Source organism: Gorilla gorilla, chromosome 10 (assembly GCF_029281585.2).
Source record: "Gorilla gorilla gorilla isolate KB3781 chromosome 10, NHGRI_mGorGor1-v2.1_pri, whole genome shotgun sequence".
In the NCBI taxonomy this organism is placed as follows: domain Eukaryota; kingdom Metazoa; phylum Chordata; class Mammalia; order Primates; family Hominidae; genus Gorilla; species Gorilla gorilla.
The window spans coordinates 19,721,662-19,744,232 of record NC_073234.2 but is presented as its reverse complement, the minus strand read 5'-3'; the positions used below and the strand labels follow the sequence as shown (position 1 = coordinate 19,744,232).

Genomic DNA, 22,571 nt, shown 5'->3' with positions numbered 1-22,571 from the left:
TGAGAGAGTCCCTGATGGGTTAGTGACAACCCAAATCTGGAGATACCTGTTGGTCCCAGTCTCACCAGCTTAGCTTTTAGGCTGCCCACATTCTGTAAGGCAGTGGTCTGCAACCTTTTTGGCACCAGAGATGGGTTTCGTGGGCGACAATTTTTCCATGAATGGGGCAGGGGAGGAAAGGGTGGTTTCAGGATGACTGAAGCACATGACATTTATTGTGCACTTTATTTCTATTATTACTACATTATAATATATTATGAAATCATTATACAACTCACCATAATGTAGAATCAGTGGAAGCCCTGAGCTTGTTTTCCTGCAACTAGACAGTCCCATGTGAGGGTGATGGGAGACAGTGAGAGATCATCAGGCATTAGGGTTTCACAAGGAGCACGCAGCCTAGATCCCTCGCAAGCGCAGTTCACAGTAGGGTTTGTGCTCCTATGAGAATCTTATGCAGTCGCCAATCTGACAGGGGGTGGAGCTCACGTGGTGATGTGAGCAATGGGGAGTGGCTATAAATACAGATGAAGCTTCACTCACTTGCCCACCGTTCATTTCCTGCGTGTGGCCAGGATCCCCCCGATAGCAGCGGCTCACCTCAGGTCCTCCAATTTAAAGAGCAGGCACTTGAAGCTCAGAAACATTAAGCAACTTGCCTGAGGTCACACATTTAGAAGGTGATAGAATCCAGACCAGAACACACATCAGTCTGGGAAGATGAAAAAAAATCTGGAGATGAACGGTGGTGATGGTTGCACAACGATGTGAATGTACTTAATGCCACTGAATCCTTTAAAATGGTGAAAACGGTAAATTTTGTCATGTGTGTTTTACCATAATAAAAAGTGGCTAAAATGGCAAAAAGAAACAATGAACAAAATAACCTCATGGGATTTTAAATTGGATTAAATGAGGTATTGTACCTAAACCCTTATCTTCATGCCTGGCACATAGGAGCTAATACGATGATTAATTATGTTAATATTACTTTTTTAGTTTCCTCACCTATAAAGTGGGGATAATAAAGATACCTCTCAGGGCTTTTTTTTTTTTTTTTTTGAGACGGAGTCTCGCTCTGTCACCAGGCTGGAGTTCAGCGGCACAATCTCGGCTCACTGCAACCTCCACCTCCCGGGTTCAAGCGATTCTCCTGCCTCCGCTTCCCAAGTAGCTGGGACTACAGGCGCGTGCCACCTCGCCCAGCTAATTTGTTGTATTTTTAGTAGAGACGGGGTTTCACCATGTTGGCCAGGATGGTCTTGATCTCTTGACTTCATGATCCGCCCGCCTCGGCCTCCCAAAGTGCTGGGATTACAGACGTGAGCCACCACGCCCGGCCTGGGCTTTTCTTCCCTTATTTCTTACAGATTTATTGTGGCAGATTTATGCATATATAAGTTGCATTCATTTTTTAAAATGGAGACATCACCTACTTGAAGAGCATAAGTACTAAGTATACGGCTGGATGGATTTTACATATGTATTTATCAGTGTACTCACCACCCAGGCCAAGGTAGAGACATTTTCCATGCCCTGAAAACTTCCTTGTGTCCCTCCAGGTTAGGACCAGCTTCCTTCCCACTCTTAGGGGTTTTGATTGGATTAAACACAACCTCTAGCACCTTGTCTGACACAGACTTGCTTGATCAATGTTATTAATAATCAATACTATTATTAATAACACACTAATTACTGCTGTTTGACAAAGGGTAAAAACAATAGAACTGCTAATGATGACAATACTCCAAACCACAAAACTCACACAAGACCACCGGCCATAGAGCTAAGAGGTTGGCCCTTTGGCTGCCATCCACCAGCCATGCAGCTTGGGCCAAGAGGATGCCCCTCTGAGCTTCAGGGTCCTCATCCCTCAAGTGAGGCCTCAGTCTAAGTATCTAGAGTCTAAGGATCTCTATGGCGCCTTCTAGTTCTAACATTCGACAAATCTAGGAATTCGGCTTTGTAACCTGGCAAGGGGCTGAAAAAAGTGTGGAAACTGAGGGTTACAGCAAAGTCAAGCCCATAGACCTCTTGCACCCCAGCAGCTGGAGTGGTGTTCATGGTGCCTGGCTGCAGGGACAATACAGAAAGGCTCTTGCTACAACTTTTGAAGACTTCTAGGTCAAACCATACTAATGGGTTGACCTGTAGAGATAAAAAACCTTTCTCCACATTAGGGTTGACATGCACAGGTCATACCAGTGGCCAAGTCCACCCACTCTATTCTCAGCTGCTGGATTCTCTGGGTGGCAGAATTTCCATCTGCTCACACAGCTGTGCTGAGAGCTGAAGGGTCTGGGGTGGTCTCTGTTCACCAGCCAGCTGTTTAAGCAGCAGGCAGGGGGAGCTTCCCCTGGCTTCCTCAGGACTGCAGCTGTTCAGAGCATCATGGGAACAAAGGCTGACTTCTATGACAAGAATGTGTCAAAACCAATTTTTCTTAATGCAGGAAATTATTTCAAGTTGACTTATAAGCTAGTCCAAACATGTTCTCTGCAACATAAAACACAGTAATAAAGTGCCTAAAAGAGTGTCTCACATAGAACAGGTACTCAGTAAATGTCAGTTCCTGGATGCCTCAGCCTATATTACTCTCTGTCATTCATTCATTCATTCATTCACTCACTCAGCAAACACTTTTCAGTGCTGTGGGTTCCAGATATTGAAGACACCATAATGAACAACACAGACAAAATCCCTGCCCTTGAATTTTATAGTCTGGTGGGTAGAGACTGACAGTTGACAATTACAATTAAAAAAAAAAGACAACAGGCATTCAGTTGATCAAATATTTACTGAGCACCTAGTAGTGCCAGACACAGTTTTAGGTATTAGGGATACAGCGTTAAACAAGACACACGTAGTTTCTCAACTTAAAAAGCTTACTTCTAGTGGAGAACCAGACAGTAACCATATGAACAAATGAGTAAAAGAGTTTCGTGATGGTGTTTGAGGGAAATGAATGTAGCAGGGGTGAAGCACAGTGGGAGAATGTGCTGCTTTGACAGCGGGAGCCAGGCTTCAGTCATTTCTAGAGAATACTAAGCACAAAGAAAACTTCCATTGACCGCATGGTTATGTCACTGGTTTTCCTGTTGCAGGTTGTTAAACACTTCTCCTGTGTAAATGTTTCTGGAGCCCTGGTTTGCCTACTTTCTTGGATGGCACGAGGGTAAGCTCCTTGAGGTCAGGAACTGTATCTCAATTTGAGTGCTCCAGAAACCCAAATATACCAGCCAACTACTATAGGTTGAGTATCGCTCGTCCAAAATGCTTGGGAACAGCAGTGCTCTGGATTTTTTATATTTTCAGACTTTGGAATATTTTGCACATAATGAATATCTTGGGGATGGGATCCAAGTCTAAACACAAAACTAATTTATTTTTCATATACACCTTATATACATAGCCTGAAGGTAATTTTATAAAACATTTTAAGTAATTTTGTGCATGAAACAGGGTTTGTGTTAAGTACTTAATGTGTAAAAATTCTCACCTGTGGCATCATGTCCACACTCAAAAATTTGGATTTGAAGCATTTCAGATTTTGGATTTTTGGATTAGGGATGCTTAACTTGTATATTTGAGGGATTTCTTGACTGAATTTAGCAGAGGATGGGTAAGGGTGCTCTCTGACTTGATTGAAGATGCGTCTGCAGTGTCTCCCTCACAAAGATCTTAAGAATTGGGGGCTTATGGAACAGGGACAGGTAGGGATTGCTGGTGGAAAAAACACTTTGAGGAGGAGCCCTGCAGAATGAGACCCTAAAGAAGTTCTAGAACACAGAGGATTTAATTCTCATGAAAAGCATGGAATGATATGATGGACGGTTGGAAGCAAAAGTTGGCTCTTTCCCACCCCTGCCATCTGATAACAGTCCTGGCAACACCACGGCCTCACTTGTCTATCAAGATTTTAACTATCCAAACACTCTTCCTTCCAGCTTGAGTTTGCACAATAAAAGTGATGCCGGCTATTAACTCTGTTCGAGAGTGAGGAAACAGAGAAAAAGGAAGTTGGGGCAGAAACCAGGAATGGACAGAGCTCTCCTAATTCAGGGTTGGTAGCATCATTTGCCAGATCTACAAGAACTGCATTCATCCTTAACTCTTTTGTGCATTAGAATAAATATCTGGCTTACAATTTTTATTCAAAAAATGTCTGAACCTTCCTACTCTTTGCCTCCCTAGCCACTGCCTAGCCTTCTTTTTCTTCACTTCCAGCTTCCTACATCTTCTTCTTGGGTGGCAGAGAAGGAACCATAAGCATGGGCAGTGTGGGAGGCAAACACTCGGGGCTGCAGCTGTCACTGATTATGGAAGGGTGTGTAAGATCCCCAAGCACACGCGCTTTGCCTCAGTTGCTGAATGCAGATTTGAAAACCACAGCAAGAGTGAAGACCAGAAAGGACAGTTGCTGGGTGGGTCAGGCTGGTGGAGATCTACCCCAGCTCCCAAGCCTAGCTTCTACTTTGTCCACCTGGGTTTTCTACCCTTCAAGAAGATGTGCAGGGCCAGTGTGGATGGGCAGTGCCACATGAACCATTCAAAAGACGGCAATTTCCTATTCTGTACCAACCTCCACAGCGATCTCCTTGCAATGACTCCCCTGGGTTCCACCCTCTTCCCTTGCAGGCACCATACAGCAATCACAGCAGTCGTTGAAGACACAGATCTCGTGTCTCTAGCCTGTTTAAATACTTCAGAATCCCACCCTCACTCTAAGAATAGTCTCAACATGGCTTCTAACCCCTGCTTAATTCTCTAGCAGCAGCCCAGGTCAGCTCCTCTTGCCTGACTCCTCCCACACTTCCTTCTGATCCTCAAAGAGCCAAAGTCTCCCGCCATAGGCTTTTTTTTTTTTTTTTTTTTTGAGTCAAGATTTCACTCTGCTGCCCAGGCTGGAGTGCAGTGACACGATCACAGCTCACTGCAGCCTTGAACTCCTGGGCTCAAGCAATGCTCCCATCTCAGCATCCCAAGAAGCTGGGGCTACAGGCATATGCCACCATGCCTGGCTAATTTTTTTTAGAAAAAATTTTTGTAGAGACAGGGGCCCCACTATTTTGCTCAGGCTGGTTTCAAACTCCTGGCCTCAAGCAATCCTCCCCTCCCACCTTGGCCTCCCAAAGTGCTAGGATTATAGGCGTGAGCCATGCTCCCAGCATCCATGGGGCTTTTATAAAGGCTGTTTCCTAGACTTATTTGCTTAGGTATCTCTTATTCAGCTTTCAGGTCTCAGCTTAAATGTCATTTCCCTTCTGGACCTGGCAGAGCAGAAGGTGCCATCGAGGGAGTTGATGTTTGCCATGACAAGGACCAAAAGGTTCGGCGTCAGGAGCCCAAGAGCCAGGACATCCACCAAAGGCTGTTGGTCAAGCTGTTCAGGTTTCCGGCCAGATGAACCAACTCCACCTTCAACCAGGTTGTGCTGAAGACATTGTTAATGAGTCACAGAAACTGGCCACCTCTGTCTCTCTCTCATATGATGCGGAAGATGAAGCTTTCTGGCTGGAAGAACAAAACAGCTGTGGTTGTGGGGATCATAATGGATGTTGTGCCCGTGCTGGAGGTGCCCAAACTCAAGGTGTGTGCATTGCATGTGAGCAGCAGACCCACAGCCGCATCCTCAAGCCTGGGCAAAATCCTCACCTTTGCCCAGCTGGCCCTGGCCTTCCCAAGGCCTGTGGCTTCAGCCTGCTCTCCCATCCTTACAAGGGCCAAGGTGTACAGGCATTTCGGCCAGGCCTGGGGAACCCCACACAGCCACACCAAACCCTATGTCCACCCCAAGGGCCAGCCACAGCTAAAAAAAAAAACTAACCCTGGGTCATACTCTCTTATTTAAATATTTTAGGACCAGAGGCAATGGTTCATTCCAGTAATCTCAGCACTTTGGTATGCTGGGGTGAGAGTATCACTTGAGGTCAGAAGTTTGAGATCAGCCTGGGCAACATAGCAAGACCTCATCTCTATGTCTCTACTAAAAATTAAAAAAAAAAAAAATTGGATGCTGAAAAAAAAAAAGAAAAATGTCACTTCCCTTCTAGTTTGAAGAAAGTTTCCTGGGTTCTTCAGATTAGGTTATATGCCCCACTATATTTTTTTCATAGCATTTTTTTCACTTCTGTAAAGTAGCCCCTATTATACTAATAGTGATGTGAATTTTTTAAAAAAATTGTTTTTAAAAATTTTTAGTTGCTGTTCCTATTCTCCTCCTCTTCCTCCTTTCTCTCTTCCCCCTTTCTTTCCTCTCTCCTCCTCCGTGCCCTTCTCTTCCTCCTCCTTCTTTCGATAACATCATCTTCTTAGTTCCTAGGACACAGCCTGGCACTCTGTGCATATTTGCTGAATGAGTGTGTGGATCTGTATGCCCTAGGAGTTGGGAGGACCTTTAAGATGATTGAATCCCATGAGTCTCCTTTGCAGCACCCCAGCCAGATGTCCCTAGCCTCTGCTCCAATGCCTCTGTACTGTGAACTTGTAGGCTCCCAGGGCAGCCCGTTCTGTCTAAGGAGGCAGCCTCGCGGCATGGTTAAATGCTCAGGGTCATACTGAATATGTTATTTAATTCTTCTCAGCCTGTTTCCTCATCTGTAAAAAGGTGGTCATAATAATACCCATTCCACAGCAATGTTGCAATTGTTAAATGAAATCAGGCATGTGGAACACAGCGCCTAGCCACAAGTGATGGTTAATTAAATGTGATTTATTGTCATGATGATTATTATTTTACCGTAACCATCATCAGTCTGTCTTCAGATGGTGATGACAGGAGGTGAAGTTGTTCTTACATTGCATAGTGATCAATTTCTCTCTAACTTCTGATTCTGTCTTTGGGTTTGCAGGTTCCACATGACAACCATTGGTGTCAGAGGCCAGCGCCTTGATGAATATGTGTCTTCTCTTCTCTAGTTTACCACAGGACAGATAACTACTGCACCAGTTTCAGGTCTTCTCACCATCTTGGCCTCTTTCTGAATAACTCCTCTTTTGCGATGTCCCCTTAGTTCTCAGGCCATTCTAGGGATGAAGAAAGTACTGGGCCAAAGAGATCCATGGGCATCCGTGTAGAGAGTGCCAAGAAATTAGGATTATCCTGCCTCTGCGCCCAGCCAAGGTTAACAAGCTTTATGGTCTGTTCGGCAAACCTGTGGCGACCCGGTCCTCCATTGTGGGATGGGAGTTGAAGGAAACAGTGTTCAGGTCTGGCCCAAGCCAAAACCCATCTATTGCAACCTACCATTTCTTTTCTGCCTACTTCTTCTATTTACTTTTTCTGTTGTTGTTGAGACCAGGTCTTGCTCTGTTGTCCAGGCTGGAGTGCAGTGGCACAATTATAGCTCACTGCAGCCTCAATCTCCTGGGTTCAAGTGATCCTCCTGCCTCAGCCTCCCGAGTAGCTTGGGACCACAGCCACATGCCAACACACCCAGCTAATTTATTTTCTTTTTGTAGAGACAGGGTCTTGCTATGTTACCCGGGCTGGTCTGGAGCTCCTGGGCTCAAGCGATCCTCCTGCCTTGGCCTCCCAAAGTGTTGGGATTACAGGCGTGAGCCGCTGTGTCCGGGCACCTTCTTTTTTTTTTAAAGAAGGCTATTAAGTGCCCAGTGCCTGGAAAGTTCCTTTCTTTCCTGAATTAATATACCAAATTAGTTCCTGCTAAAGTGTTAATGACTAACCCCAGTTTCCCTTCTTGTCAGCAATCTGCCCTCCTCCATAAAGGGTTGAATAAATAGGACTTTTAGACATAAGTGACCGAGTCTGTGAGGGAGTAAATTTTGAGCAGGGGGAGCTCTCACGCAGGGCTCTCCAATTTACACTGCGGAGGTAGCTTCCTTTTCCACCTCTGCAATAAGCCAACCAACCCTACAAATATCTGGTAGAAAGAAGGGCTGTTCCAGTGAAGAGTCAATTAGTATGAAGACCGCCATCTACTGGCAGATGATATCTACTGGCCCCATTGGTGCGCTAGATAAGTTTTGTCATTGCAGGGGGTTTCCTGATTGGGTTGCTTGAATGCTGAGAACCAGTCCTCTCCCCCATTCCTTTTGCCTAATTTCCCTTTTTCATTATTCCTTTGTTACTTTGATTCCTCAACATATACAGTATTTCACAGAGCCTTTAAGCTACAAGGGATCTTTGGAGGGTATAACTTGTGTGTCATTAACACTTTAGTATAAATTAACTCATTTGACTACCACTAGTCCAGAAGTTGAGAAATTCCAATTTGTCCCCTTTTTTCCTCCCTTTCTTCCTCTCTTTCTCCTATCACTGAATATAGAAGTCAGGCTCAAAAACACATCTTAGCTCTGGAGACGAAAGGACTTCAGGACATTTTCATTTACCAGAAGACAGCTGTGGAAGTTTTAAAACGGTATCAGCACACTGGCCTTCCTTACTCCATCAAATCTCATGTGTGCCCTTCTCGGAGTCTCTAAAACAAATGCAACTCCAGGAAATCTCCCTAGTCTCTGAGATCCCGTATTTCCAGTTCCTTCACCCTCTCTAGCTGTCTGCCCCATCTTTTTTAACAAGAAGCGTAAATATCTCCACTGTATTCTTATGCACATTTCATGTGTGGTGCGTCTGTTTCATGTGTGGTCTGTCTGGCCTCTTGTCATGGGCTGTTTACTTCCTGGAGACACTTTGGTTTTTCTTTCTCAGTATTTCACCATTGCACTAAGTCTAAGTTGTGGCACTGATCACGGTATGTGCTGCCTGCACATTGTGAGATGTTCCGTGGTCAGGGTTCGAACAGTGGGGAAATGGTGGCTCGAAAGGTCTTGGTGAAGCTCGTAAGATGTTCTATGTCTCTACACACCTATTTCCAGGTGTGGTTTGCAAGGAGGGGGTATTAGAACCACCGTTTACAACCTGGAGTGTGAGTGTCCCTGAAGAGACAGGAAGACTTCCCAGGGGGTATTTGGGCATGAGTTGTTTCAAGGCACTCCATTTCCAGACCCTGAATGCCATATCTGCCCTTCCCTGAACTGATCTAGCAGACAGTGCACCTGCAGCTGGGGGTCGGGCTGGTTCTCTGGTCCTGCCTGCCCTTTCTCAATAGCCCTTTTCCCACTTTACAAAAGGAAAAAATACTGTTAACTCTCTCTCATCCCAAATCTTACATACTATGGTGCATTAGGCCAAGTGTACAAACTTCCATGGCATCCAAAAAAGGACAACTGAAAATATTAATGAAGGCAACACAAATCTCTAAGGTTTTGCGTCTCTCTCTGTCTTATACATATGTCTGTGATGGGCAAAGCATGGAATTAGACACAGGGCAAGATAGGTTGTGTGGTAAGGCAAAAATATGATACCAATATTTGTCTAATGAGTCCCCTCATCCTTCCCCCAAGGATTATCAAAGAACATATTGCCATCATGCAAATCTCATGAAAATAAAGTTAGTGAAGGTAGGAAGTATTGAGGGTGGTGGCACATTATTTCATCCCGGTGATAAATTCATGGTACAGCTTCATGCTCTATCAATATCTATCTATCTATCTATCTATCTATCTATCTATCTATCTATCTATCTATCTATCTATCTATCTAATCTAGTATGTCTACTATCTTAGAATTAGAATGCAGAATGTTTGTCTTGGGGACATATATTAACTCATTGATTTGGCTTGAAAAATGAAAACTGGCCGAGCACGGTGACTTATGCCTGTAATCCCAGCATTTTGGGGGGCCGAGGCGGGCAGATCATGAGGTCAAGAGATGAAGACCATCCTGGCCAACATGGTGAAACCCCGTCTCTACTAAAAATACAAAAATTAGCTGGGTGTGATTGCTCATGCCTGTAGTCCCAGCTACTCAGGAGGTTGAAGCAGAAGACTCACTTGAACCCGGGAGGCAGAGGTTGCAGTGAGCCGAGATAGTGCCATTGCACTCCAGCCTGGAAACAGAGAGAGACTCCGTCTCAAAAAAAAAGAAAAGAAAAAAAAAAGAAAAATAAAAACTAAGTGTTTTGGTGGGGGACAAAGAATAAGTCTACTCTGGGTGATTAATTTTATGACCCACTTCAACAATTATCTTAAAGTGCCATAAACTGAATGTGCTACATTTTCAGCTCTTAAAATTTCCACAATAAAAATAAAGTATATGATAATATAAAATCAATATACAAAAAAGTTTTGGTAAACTTATATTGAAATGAAAGATATTTCAACTTCTCCAACCCTTTTTAAGTATATCAAATTAGAAGGTGTCTTTATGAGAAAGAATAACAAGCATAATTAACAATCATTTAATAAGTCTTGATAAAGTATTTTAGGTGATTTCCCAGAAAAAGAGGACTTAATGACCACAAAGACTAGGTAATAAATATTTGCAAGTCAGATGTTTTCCAATTCTTTGCTTTCAACAATATCAGAAGAGGACCTAATGGAGTTGTCAGCTGATAGATTATTAAAAATAATTCTTGATGATAGAGCAGTATGTTATTTTTGGCTTAGAACTTGGAAAGAGTTCAGAGAGCTAAATCATATTGCTATAATAAAACTCCATCCAAACTTATTTACGTGAACAAGGTTTCCCAGCATTACTTCTATAAAAATGAAAAGTATGAATAGAATGGATGCTATTCCTTGTCTAACTCTAATAACAAGTAATATCATGCATGAGTGCATGAATTAATTAAAGATAAAAGCCTTATTCGGCTAGGAGTGGTGGCTCGTGCCTGTAATGCCAGCACTTTGGGAGGCCGAGGCAGGCGGATCACAAGGTCAGGAGTTCGAGGCCATCCTGGCTAACACAGTGAAAACCTGTCTCTACTAAAAATACAAAAAATTAGCCGGGTGTGGTGGCAGGCACCTGTAGTCCCAGCCACTCGGGAAGCTGAGGCAGGAGAATGGCGTGAACCTGGGAGGTGGAGATTGCAGTGAGTCGAGATCACGCCACTGCACTCCAGCCTGGGCGACAGAACGAGACTCCGTCTCAATAAATAAATAAATAAGCCTTATTCATTTCATTAAAAGATATGAGGCGGGCGGATCACCTGAGATCGGGAGTTCAAGACCAACCTGACCAACATGGAGAAACCCTGTCTCTACTAAAAATACAAAATTAGCTGGGCTTGGTGGTGCACGCCTATAATCCCAGCTACTCCAGAGGCTGAGGCAGGAGAATCGCTCGAACCCGGGAGGCAGGGGTTGCGGTGAGCCGAGATCGCACCATTGCACTCCAGCCTGGGCAACAAAGAGTGAAACTCCATCTCAAATAAAATAAAAGAGATACATTACTATTTTTTTTTTTTTTTGAGACAGGGTCTTGCACTGTTGGGCAAACCAGGATATTGATATTGATACAGTCAAGATACAAAACATTTCTATCACCACCAGAATTCCTGAAGTTGGCTTCTTATAATCACAACTACTTTCCTCTCATTCTCTCACACTTAATCTCTGGCAACCATTCATTTCATCTCCATTTCTATGATTTTGTCATTTCAAGAATGTTAAATAAATGGACTCATACATATATAACTTTCTGACATTGGCTTTTTCTTCTCAGCATAAGTCTCTGGAGAGCCATCCATGTTGTGGAGTATATGAATAGCTCCTTCCTTTTTCCTGCTGAGTAGTACTCCCTGCTGTGAATATATCACAGTTTGTTTAACCATTCATCCATTAAAACACACCTAGGTTGTTTCCAGCATGGGACTACTGCACATAAAGCTTCTGTAAACATTCATGTGCAAGTTTTTTGTGAGCATAGGTTTTCATTTCTCTGGGATAAATATCCAGAAATGCAATTGTTGGGTGGTGTGGTCATTGTGTGTTTAAAATTTTAAAGAAATTGCCAAAAAAAAAAAAAAAAAAAAAAAGAAATTGCCAAACTCTTCCAGAGTGGTGGTACCATTTTACATTCCCTCCACATTGTATTAGTGATCTAGCTTCTCGACATCCTCACCAGCATTTGATCTGTCACTATTTTTTCCCACATTATTTTAAATCAAACTTTAATTTTAAGATAGTTCTAGATTTACAGAAAAGTTGTGAAGATTGTACAGACTTCTCATATACCCCTTACCCAGTTTCCCCTACTGTTAACATCTCTTCATTTTATGGAACCTTTGTCACAACTAAGGAGCCGGCACCAGCACACTTATACTAACTAAACTCTGCAGTTTATTTGCATGTTACTAGTTTGCCCCACTGTCCTTCTGACTCTGGATAACACATTACTTTTCTTTGCCATGTCTCCTTAGCCTTTTCTTGTCTGTGAGAGTTTCTCAGACTTTCCTTGTTTTGGATGACCTTGACAGTTTTGAGGAATGGTGGCCGGGTACTGTGTAGAATATCCCTCAATTTGGGTTTGTTTGATGTTTTTCTCATGGCAAGACTGGGGTAATGGATTTTGGGAGGATTACCACAAAGGGGCAGTGCCATTCCCACCACATGGTATTAAAGGGACATACATGAAATTGACATGACTGATGACGTCGACCTTCTCACCTGGGTAAGGGCTTTTGCCAGGTCTCTCTCCTATAATCTTTTCCTCCTTTTCCACACTTTACGGTCCAAAGGCAAGTTACTGAGTGCCAACCAGTACTCAAATGATTAAGAGTTAAGCCCCATCTCCTTGAGGGAGAAATATCTGCATAAACTGTTTAGAATTATTAGAATTCTCCTTTCTGGGCCAGGCTCACGCCTGTAATCCCAACACTTTGGGAGGCCGAGGAGGGTGGATCACGAGGTTAGGAGTTCAAGACCAGCCTAGCCAAGATAGTGAAACCCTGTCTCTACTAAAAATACAAAAAATTAGCCAGGCATGCTGACAGGTGCCTGTAATCTCAGCTTCTCGGGAGGCTGAGGCAGGAGAATCGCTTGAACCCAGGACACGGAGCTTGCAGTGAGCCGAGATTGCGCCACTGCACTCCAGCCTGGGCAACAGAGTGAGACTCCATCTCAAAAAAAAAATTCTCCTTTATGGAAGATTTAACTATTTTTAAGAGTTAATAGATGTATTTTAGAGCAGTTATATTTTTTCAGACAAATTGAACAGAGTGCAGTGTCCCCACAGACTTCCTCTCCCTCTCTTCCCCTGCCACCTCAGCAGTTTCCATTAGCAACATCTCCCATTAATGTAGTACATTTGTTACAATAAACAAATCAATATTGATATATTATTCACTAAATTATTAGTTACAGTTTTCGTTAACTAATTTGATACATTATTAACTTAATTATAATCTAGATATTGATATATTATTAACTGAAGTCCACAGTTTACACTAGGGTTCTCTTCCTGTTATATAGTTCTCTGGATTTTATCAAATGCATAATGTGTCATGCATCCCCCATACAATACCAAGATATGTACACAGTACCCAAATACACTCTACAAAATACTTTCACTGCCTTAAAAATCCTCTGTGCTCTGCCTATTCATCCTTCCGTCCCCCTCACCCTTTGGCAACTACTATCTTTACTGTGTCTATAATTTCACCTTTTCTAGAATCTCATATAGTTAGAATCATACGGCATGTGATTTTTTTAGATTGATATTTTTCACATAGCCATAAGCTTTTAAGGTTCCTCTATGTCTTTTCATGGCTTGATAGCTCACTTCTTTTCCGCCTGAATAATACTTCATTGAATCCATGTATCACAGTTTGTTTATCTGTTCATCTACTGAAGGATATCTTGGTTGCTTCCCAGTTGTGGCAATTAAGAATAAATCCTCTATAAACATTCATGTGCAGATTTTTATGTGGATATGTTTCCAACTACTTGGGTAAATACCAAGGAGTGCAGCTGCTGGGTCATGTGGTAAGACAACGTTAAGAAACAGACATTCAGGTGAGGGACAAAATCCTACACATTGGGTACAGTGTACACCACTCGGGTGATGAGTGCACCAGGATCTCAGAAATCACCACTAAAGTACTTATCCATGTAACTAAACACCACTCGTTCCCCCAAAAATTATTTAAAAAAACCAGACATTCTTCCAAGTGGCGATATCATTTTGCATTCCCACCATCAATGAAGGAGAATTGCTATTGTTCTACCTCCTCCTCACCATTTGGTGTGTCAGCATTACGAATTTTTGCTATTATTCTGATGAATATGCCGTGGTATCTTACTATTTTAATGTGCATTCCCTAATGATGTGTGATATTAAGCATATTTTCATATGCTTATTTGTCATGTGTATATCTCCTTTGGTGAGATGTCTGTTCAGATCTTTTGCCCATTTTTTTTTTTTTTTGGGATGGAATCTTGCTCTGTCGCCCAGGCTGGAGTGCAATGGCGTGATATCGGCTCACTGTAAGCTCCGCCTCCCGGGTTCACGCCATTCTCCCGCCTCAGCCTCCCGAGTACTTGGAACCAGAGGGGCCCGCCATCACGCCCGGCTAATTTTTTGTATTTTTAGTAGATACACAGTTTCACCGTGTTAGCCGGGATGGTCTCGATCTCCTGACCTTGTGATCCACCCGCCTCAGCCTCCCAAAGTGCTGGGATTACAGGCATGAGCCACCGCACTCGGCCGCTTGCCCACTTTTTAATTGGACTGTTTGTTTTCTTATTGTTGAGTGTTAAGAGTTCTTTGTATATTTTGTGTACAAATTCTTTATCGGATATGTGTTTTGCAAAGATTTTCTCCCAGTCTGTGGCTTGTCTTTTCCTTCCCTTAACAATATCTTTCACAGAAGTTTTCATTTCAATAAAATATAAGTTATTACATTTTTCTTTCATAGATTGTATTTTTAGTGTTGTATCTAAAAAGTCATCACCAAACCCAAGATCATCTAGATTTTCTCCTATATTATCTTCTAAAAGTTTTACAGTTTAGTATTTTACATTTAGGTTTAGGATCCACTATTAATTTTTTTGTGTGTGAAAAGGGTAAGGTCTGCATCTTTTTTTTTTTTTTTTTGTATGTACGATTGTCCTCAGCAATGTTTGTTGGAAATACTGTCCTTTCTCCATTGGATTGCTTTTGGTCCTTTGTCAAAGATCATTTGACTATATTTATATGGGTCTATTTCTGGGCTCTCTCTTCTGTTCCATGGATCTATTTGTCTATTCTTTCGCTAGCACCACAGTCTTGATTACTGTAGCTTTATAGCGTGTCTTGACGTTGGGTAGTGTCAGTTTTCCAACTTTGTGCTTTATCTACTTCAATATTTGTTGGGTATCCCGGGTCTTTCGCCTTCCCATATATACTTTAGAATCAGTTTGTTAATATCCACAAAATAACTTGCTGGGATTTTGACTGTGATTGCATTGAACTGACGGATTATTTGGAAAGAACTGACATCTTAACCATATTGAGTCTACCTGTTCGTGAACGTAGACTTTCTCTTCACTTACTCAGATTGTTGATTTCTTTCATCAGAGTTTTATAGTTTTTCTCATGTAGTTTCCTTGTGCACATTTTGTTAGATTTATACCTAAGTATTTCATTTTTGGGGGTGCTAATGTAAATGGTGATACGTTTTTAATTATAAATTCCAATTGTTCACTGCTGGTATATAGGAAAGCAACTGACTTGTATATTAACCTTGTATCCTGCAACCTCGTATAATCATTTATTAGATCAAGTTTTTGTGTATGTGAATTTTTAAAATTTTCTACATAGACAATCATGTAATCTGCAAATAAAGTTTTCTTTCTTTCTTCTCAATTTCTATACCCTTTATTTCCTTTTCTTTTCTTAATGTACTAGCTAGGACTTACAGTATAATGACAAATTGGAGTGGTGAGAAGAAACATTCTTGCACTGTTAATTCGAATATTTTTATGGTGCCAATTTTAAATAGTTGTATTTAAGACACTGAATTTTCCACTTACAATACAGTGTTTATGAAGCGCAATGTTATTTCCTTCCCTTGTGCATATATTCCATATTCAAGTATTGAGAATGCCCCATAACTTACTATAGCAGCTGAACTTTTTTAAACTGCCACAGAATTTGCTACAAATTTAGATCCTTCAATGTTTTATATGTGTGGAACAATGCTACATCTATACTTGGGTTGGCTTAATCAACCTCTTCAATGGTGGGCCCTGAGGAAGCACCACCAGAGGGAGGAGCTCCACCACCAGGGAATCCCCCAGGCATTCGTCCTGGCATGCCTCCCGCACTCTGGTACAGCTTGGTGATGATGGGGTTGCAGACTTTCTCCAGCTCTTTCTGCTGATGTTCAAATTCTTCCTTCTCGGCAGTCTCATTCTCAGTGAGCCAGACGATAATTTCATTACACTTTTCCAGAATCTTCTCTTTGTCCTCATCGTTAATCTTGCCTTGAAGTTTCTCATCTTCGACATTTGCTTTCATGTTGAATGCATAGGACTCAAGTGAATTCTTGGATGACACTTTGTCCCTCTGCTTTTCATCTTCAGCTTTGTACTTCTCAGCTTCCTGGACCATATGTTCAATGGCTTCCTTGCTCAAACAGCCCTTGTCATTAGTGATAGTAATCTTGTTCTCTTTTCCTGTACTCTTGTCCACAGCAGAGACATTGAGGATGCCATTGGCATCACTGTCAAAAGTGACTTCAGTCTGAGGAACACCTCGGGGTGCAGGAGGTATGCCTATGAGTTCAAACTTGCCAAGCAGGTTGTTATCCTTGGTCATGGCATGCTTACCTTCATAAGCCTGAATAAGCACACCAGGCTGGTTGTCAGAATAGGTAGTGAGGATCTGTGTCTGCTTGGTAAGAATGGTAGTATTATACTTGATGAGGACGGTCATGTGACTCCACCAGCAGTTTCAATACCAAGGGAAAGAGGAGTAACATCAAAGAGCAGCAAATCTTGAACATTTTCAGACTTGTCTCCAGACAGAATGGCTGCCTGGACAGCTATACCATATGCAACAGCTTCATCAGCGTTGATGCCCTTATTCAGTTCTTTCCCATTGAAGAAGTCTTGGAGAAGCTTCTGAATCTTGGGGATATGAGTAGAACCACCAGCCAGGGCAATATCATGAATCTGTGACTTGTCGAATTTGGCATCTCGAAGGGCTTTCTCTACGGGGTCCAGGGTGCCACGGAACAGGTCAGCATTCAGTTCTTCAAATCGGGCACAGGTAATGGAGGTACAGAAGTTGATTCCTTCATAGAGACAATCGATCTCAATATGGCCTGAGTGCTGGAAGAGAGTATGCTTAGCTTGTTCACAAGCAGTACGGAGGCATCTTACAGCTCTCTTATTCTCACTGATGTCCTCCTTATGCTTGTGCTTGAACTCAGCGATAAAATGGTTGACCATTCGGTTGTCAAAGTCTCCACCCGAGTGGGTGTCTCTGGCTGTAGATTCGACCTCAGAGATTCCATCCTCAAAACGGCACGCTCACCTTCATTAGCCTGAACCAGCACACCAGGCTGGCTGTCAGAATAGGTAGTGAGGATCTGTGTCTGTTTGGTAAGAATGGTAGTATTATACTTGATGAGGACGGTCATGACTCCACCAGCTGTTTCAACACCAAGGGATTGACACATCAAAAGTGCCACCTCCCAGGTCAAAGATCAGCACATTTCTTCCTGTTCCAACCTTTTGTCTAAGCCATAAGCAGCAGCAGTTGGCTCATTAATAATTCTAAGTACATTGAGACCAACAATAGTTCCAGCATCTTTGGTAGCCTGACGCTGAGAGTCATTAAAGTAAGCTGGCACTGCAACCACAGCATGGGTAACAGTCTTCCCAAGGTAGGCTTCTGCAATTTCCTTCATATTTGTCAGAACCATAGAGGATACCTTCTCTGGATAGAAGCTTTTGCTCTCTCCCTTGTATTCCACTTGGACCTTGGGCCTGCCAGCATCATTCACCACCATGAAGGGCCAATGCTTCATCTCAGACTGGACAAGAGCATCATCAAATCTGTGTGCAATCAGATGTTTGGCATCAAAAACCATGTTGGTGGGGTTCATTGCAACTTGATTCTTTGCAGCATCACCAATCATTCGTTCAGTGTCCATAGAGGCGACATAGCTGAGAGTGGTTCAGTTTCCCTGATCATTGGCAATTATCTCTACTTTTCCATGCTGGAAAACACCCACACAAGACTAGCTGGTGCAGGGATCAATACCAACTGCAGGTCCCTTCGACATGGTTGCTGGCACGTAGGCCTGGCTCCGACAACGAAGAAAGACACAGGAACCCCGAGAGCTGCAGGTGAGTTCAATGAGCTAATACAATATTTTTATTTCAGCTATTCTGATAGGCATGTAATTCTGTCTTATGATTTTTTGCATTTCCCTAATGACTAATGATATTGAATATTTTTTCATGTACTTATTTGCTATCTGTAGATTCTCTTTAATGAATTTTTTCATGTCTTTTGCTTATTTTCTAATTGGATTGACTTTTTTCCTTCTGAGTTTTGAGAGTTCCTTATATAATCCAGATATGAGTATTTTATCAGATATGTGACTTGTAAATATTTTCTCTCTGTCTGTAGCTTGACTTCTTATCCTCTTAAGAGTCTTTTGCAGAGTAAAAGCTTTTGGTGTCAAAGCTAAGAACTCTTTGCTTATGCCTAAATCCTGATGAGTTTTTTTTTCTTTTTTTTTTTTTTTTGAGATGGAGTCTTGCTCTATTGCCCTGGCTGGAGTGCAGTGGCCCGATCTTGGCTCACTGCAACCTCCGCCTCCCGGGTTCAAGTGATTCTCATGCCTCAGCCTCCCACATAGCTGGGACTACAGGCGCGGGCCACCACGTCCAGCTAATTTTTGTATTTTTAGTAGAGATGGGGTTTCACTGTGTTAGCCAGGATGGTCTCAATCTCCTGACCTCAAGATCTACCCGCGCTGTCCTCCTGAAGTGCTGGAATTACAGGCATGAGCCACCGTGCTCAGCCCTGATGATTTTCTTCTAAAAATTTTATAGCTTTACCTTTTACATTTAAATCTTGACCCATTTTGAGTTAACTTTGGCATAAGGTATGAGACTTGAGGGTTTTTAAAAAAATTCTTCAGTATTTTGTTTGTCTGTGGATGTCTAATTGCTTCAAAACCATTTATAGAAAAGGCTATCTTTCAGCCGGACGCAGTGGCTCACGCCTGTAATCCCAACACTTTGGAAGGCCGAGGCGGGCAGATCACCTGAGGTCGGGCGTTCGAGACCAGCCTGATCAACATGAAGAAGCCCTATCTCTACTAAAAATACAAAATTAGCTGGGCTTGGTGGCACGTACCCATAATCCCAGCTACTCGGGAGGGTGAGGCAGGAGAATCGCTTGAACCCGGGAGGCGGAGGTTGAGGTGAGATGAGATCGCGTCACTGCACTCCAGCCTGGGTAATGAGAGCAAAACTCTGTCTCGAAAGAAAGAAAGAAAGAAAGAAGGAAGGAAGGAAGGAAGGAAGGAAGGAAGGAAGGAAGGAAGGAAGGAAGGAAGGAAAAGGCTATCTTTCCTCCACTGAATTCCTTTGGCACCTTTGTCAAGAAGCAGTTGGGGTCATTTGTGTGGAGCTATTTCCAGGTTCTCTATTCTGTTTTATTGGTCTGTATGTCTTTTCTTCCACCACATGATCTTGTTTTATTGTAGCTGTAAGATAAGTCTTGAAATCATGTAGACTAATTTCTCCCAATTTATCTTTCAAATTGTTGTGGCAGTTCTAGCTCCTCTGCTTTAAAATATAAAATTTAAAATACTCCAGTGTATATTTACCAAAAAACTTGCTGGGATTTTTAATAAGAACTGTGCTGTATATGTATATCAATTTAGGGAGAATTCACATATTTATTATGTAAAATCTTTTTTTTTTTTTTCTTGAGACGGATTCTCCCTCTGTCGCCCAGGCTGGAGTGCAGTGGCGCAATCTCGGCTCACTGCAAGCTCCGTCTCCCAGGTTCTCGCCATTCTCCTGCCTCAGCCTCCTGAGCAGCTGGGACTACAGATGCCCGCCACCACGCCCAGCTAATTTTTTGTGTTTTTAGTAGAGACGGGGTTTCACCGTGTTAGCCAGGATGGTCTCGATCTCCTGACCTCGTGATATGCCCGCCTCAGCCTCCCAAAGTGCTGAGATTACAGGCGTGAGCCACCGTGCCCAGCCTATGTTAAATATTTTTTGTTTATTTTTAAAATTTAGAGACATGGTTTCATTCTGTTGCCCAGGCTGGAATGCAATGATGCCATCAATCATAGCTCACTGCAACTTCAACCTCTTGGGCTTAAGCAATCCTCCCACCTCAGGCTCCTAAGTAGCTAGTGTTACAGGTGCATAAGAGAGGGTCTCACTGTTGCCCCAGCTGGTCTCCAACTCCTGACTTCAAGCAATCCCCCAACCTCAGTCTCCCAAGGTGCTAGGATTACAGGATGAGCTACCACACTCATCAGTTAAATCTTTCAATACATAAACACAGTATATCTCTTCATTTATACAGATCTGATTGATTTCTTTCATCAGCATTGTGTGGTTTTTGGTGTAAAAAAAAAATCCTATACATGCTTTGTTAGATTTAAGTATTTTTTTGAACAACTGTACATGGTACTGTAATTAATTTTAGTGTCCACATACTTGGTGCCAGAATATAGGAATACAATTGATTGACTTTTGTATGTTTACCTCATATCCTTCAAACTTGCTAAACTTACTTATTAGATCTAGAAGTTTTTTTGAAGATTCCTTGGAATTTTCTTCATAAAGAATCATGGCATCTGCAATATAGTTTTCTTTTTTTTTTTCTAATCTGTATGCTTTTTATTTCCTTTTTTGCCTTTTTGCCCTAGCTAGAACTTTCAGCACTATGTTGACTAAGAGTATTGAGAACAGACATCCTTGTCAGGTTCCCAAACTTAGAGGGAAAACATTTGGTCTTTTACCTTTAAGTATAATGTTAGCTACAGATTTTTGTAGATATTCATCAAGTTGAGGAAGTTCCTCTCTATTCCTGTTTTTTTCTGAGTTTTTTTTTTATCATAAATGGATGGTGAATTTTGTCAAAAGCTTTTTTTTCCCATTGGTTGATATGCTCATGTAATTTTTCTTTTTTAGGTTGTTAATATGATTGATTACATTGAGAGATTTTAAAATATTGAGCCAGCCTTACTTCCCTGAAATAAATCCCATTGGCACGGTGTGTAATTCTTTTTACACATTGCTGAATTCTATTTGCTAATATTTTATCAATGATTTTTGTGTCTACATTTATGAGATTTATTGGTCTGCAGCTTCCTTTTCTTTCTTTTCTTCCCTTTCTCCCTCCTTCCTTCCCTCCCTCCTTCCCTTCCTTCCTTCCTTTTTTGTAGTGTCTCTTTCTGGTTTTAATATCAGGGTAACATGAAGCTTCATAAAATCTGCCAAACTCTTCCTCTTCAGTTTTCTGCAGGAGATTGTATAAAATTGGCATTAATTTCTCTCTAGAGGGTGGTAGAGTTCTCCAGTGAAACTCATCTAGACTGCAGATTTGTGTTTTGGTAGTTTTAAAATTGTGGATTTAATTTTATAAATGGTTATAGAGTTATTCTGATGATCTATTTCATTTTGGGTGAACTGTGATAGTGTGTGTTTTTTGAGGAATTGGTCCATCTCATCTAAGTTGTTAAATGTATGAGAGTAGAGTTTTTTGTAGCATTCGTTTATCATTTAGACACCTTCAGGGTCTGTAGTGATATCTCCTGTTTCATTCCAGATATTGGTCATTTGTGTCTTTTCTCTTGGTCAGTCTTGCTGGAGATATGCTGATTTTATTGATCTTCTCAAATAACCAGCTCTTTGTTTCAGATTTTTATCTACTGCTTTTCTGTTTTTAAATTTTATTGATTTCTGTTCTTATCTTTAGTATTTCTTTCCTCTGTTTGCCCTTGGGTTAATTTCGCCCTTTATTTTCCAGGTTCTTGAGGTGGGATATCTGGTTTTTGATTTGAGACTGTTCCTCTTTTCTAATATAAGTATTTGTGGCTACATACTTTCCTTTCAGCACTGCCCAGCTCTGTTCCATAACATTTGATATGCAGTACTTTCATTTTTTTTTTCCAGTTCAATGTATTTTTGGATTTCCCTCGAGACTTCCTCTCTTCCCATGGATTATTTAGAAGTGTTTTTATATTTTTCTGTTATCTTTCTGTTATTTATTTCTCTTTGATTCCACTGTGGTTGGAGAACATGCTGTATTATTCCAATTCTTTTAAATTCATTTAGGTTGTTTTATGAACCAAGATATTGTCTATGTTGGTACTTGGTTTTTTTTTTTAAGTGGTATCAGAATGTGTAATATATTTTTATCAATTATATACTAAAAATAACTGTCATTATAACCTAATACAGAACAATCTCAACAACTAGAACATAATAGTTATAGGAACTTGAAAATACTATGTTTTTGAACACATTTTTGTTGAAGAAAATTTTGGCAGGTGAAGTGAAATACAAGTATAATTTTAAAATGAAAAGGAAACAATATAGGAATTCTAACTATACAGAAGAATTTGGGCTGGGCATGGTGGCTCACGCCTGCAATCCCAACACTTTGGAAGGCTGAGGTGGACAGATGGCTTGAGCCCAGGAGTTCAAAACAAGGCTAGACAAATGGTGAAACTTCATCTCTACTAAAAGTACAAAAATTAGCCAGGCATGGTGGTGCACACCTGTAGTCTCAGCTA

General features: G+C 41.7%; 2 pseudogenes; one reads left to right on the top strand and one right to left on the bottom strand.

Moving 5' to 3' along the window:
* The first annotated feature begins 3,650 nt into the window (after positions 1 to 3,650).
* Positions 3,651 to 6,918, top strand: LOC109029025 (large ribosomal subunit protein eL18-like; annotated as a pseudogene).
* Positions 6,919 to 15,941: 9,023 nt separating this feature from the next.
* On the bottom strand, positions 15,942 to 22,170 carry LOC101138652 (heat shock cognate 71 kDa protein-like; annotated as a pseudogene).
* Positions 22,171 to 22,571: the final 401 nt, after the last annotated feature.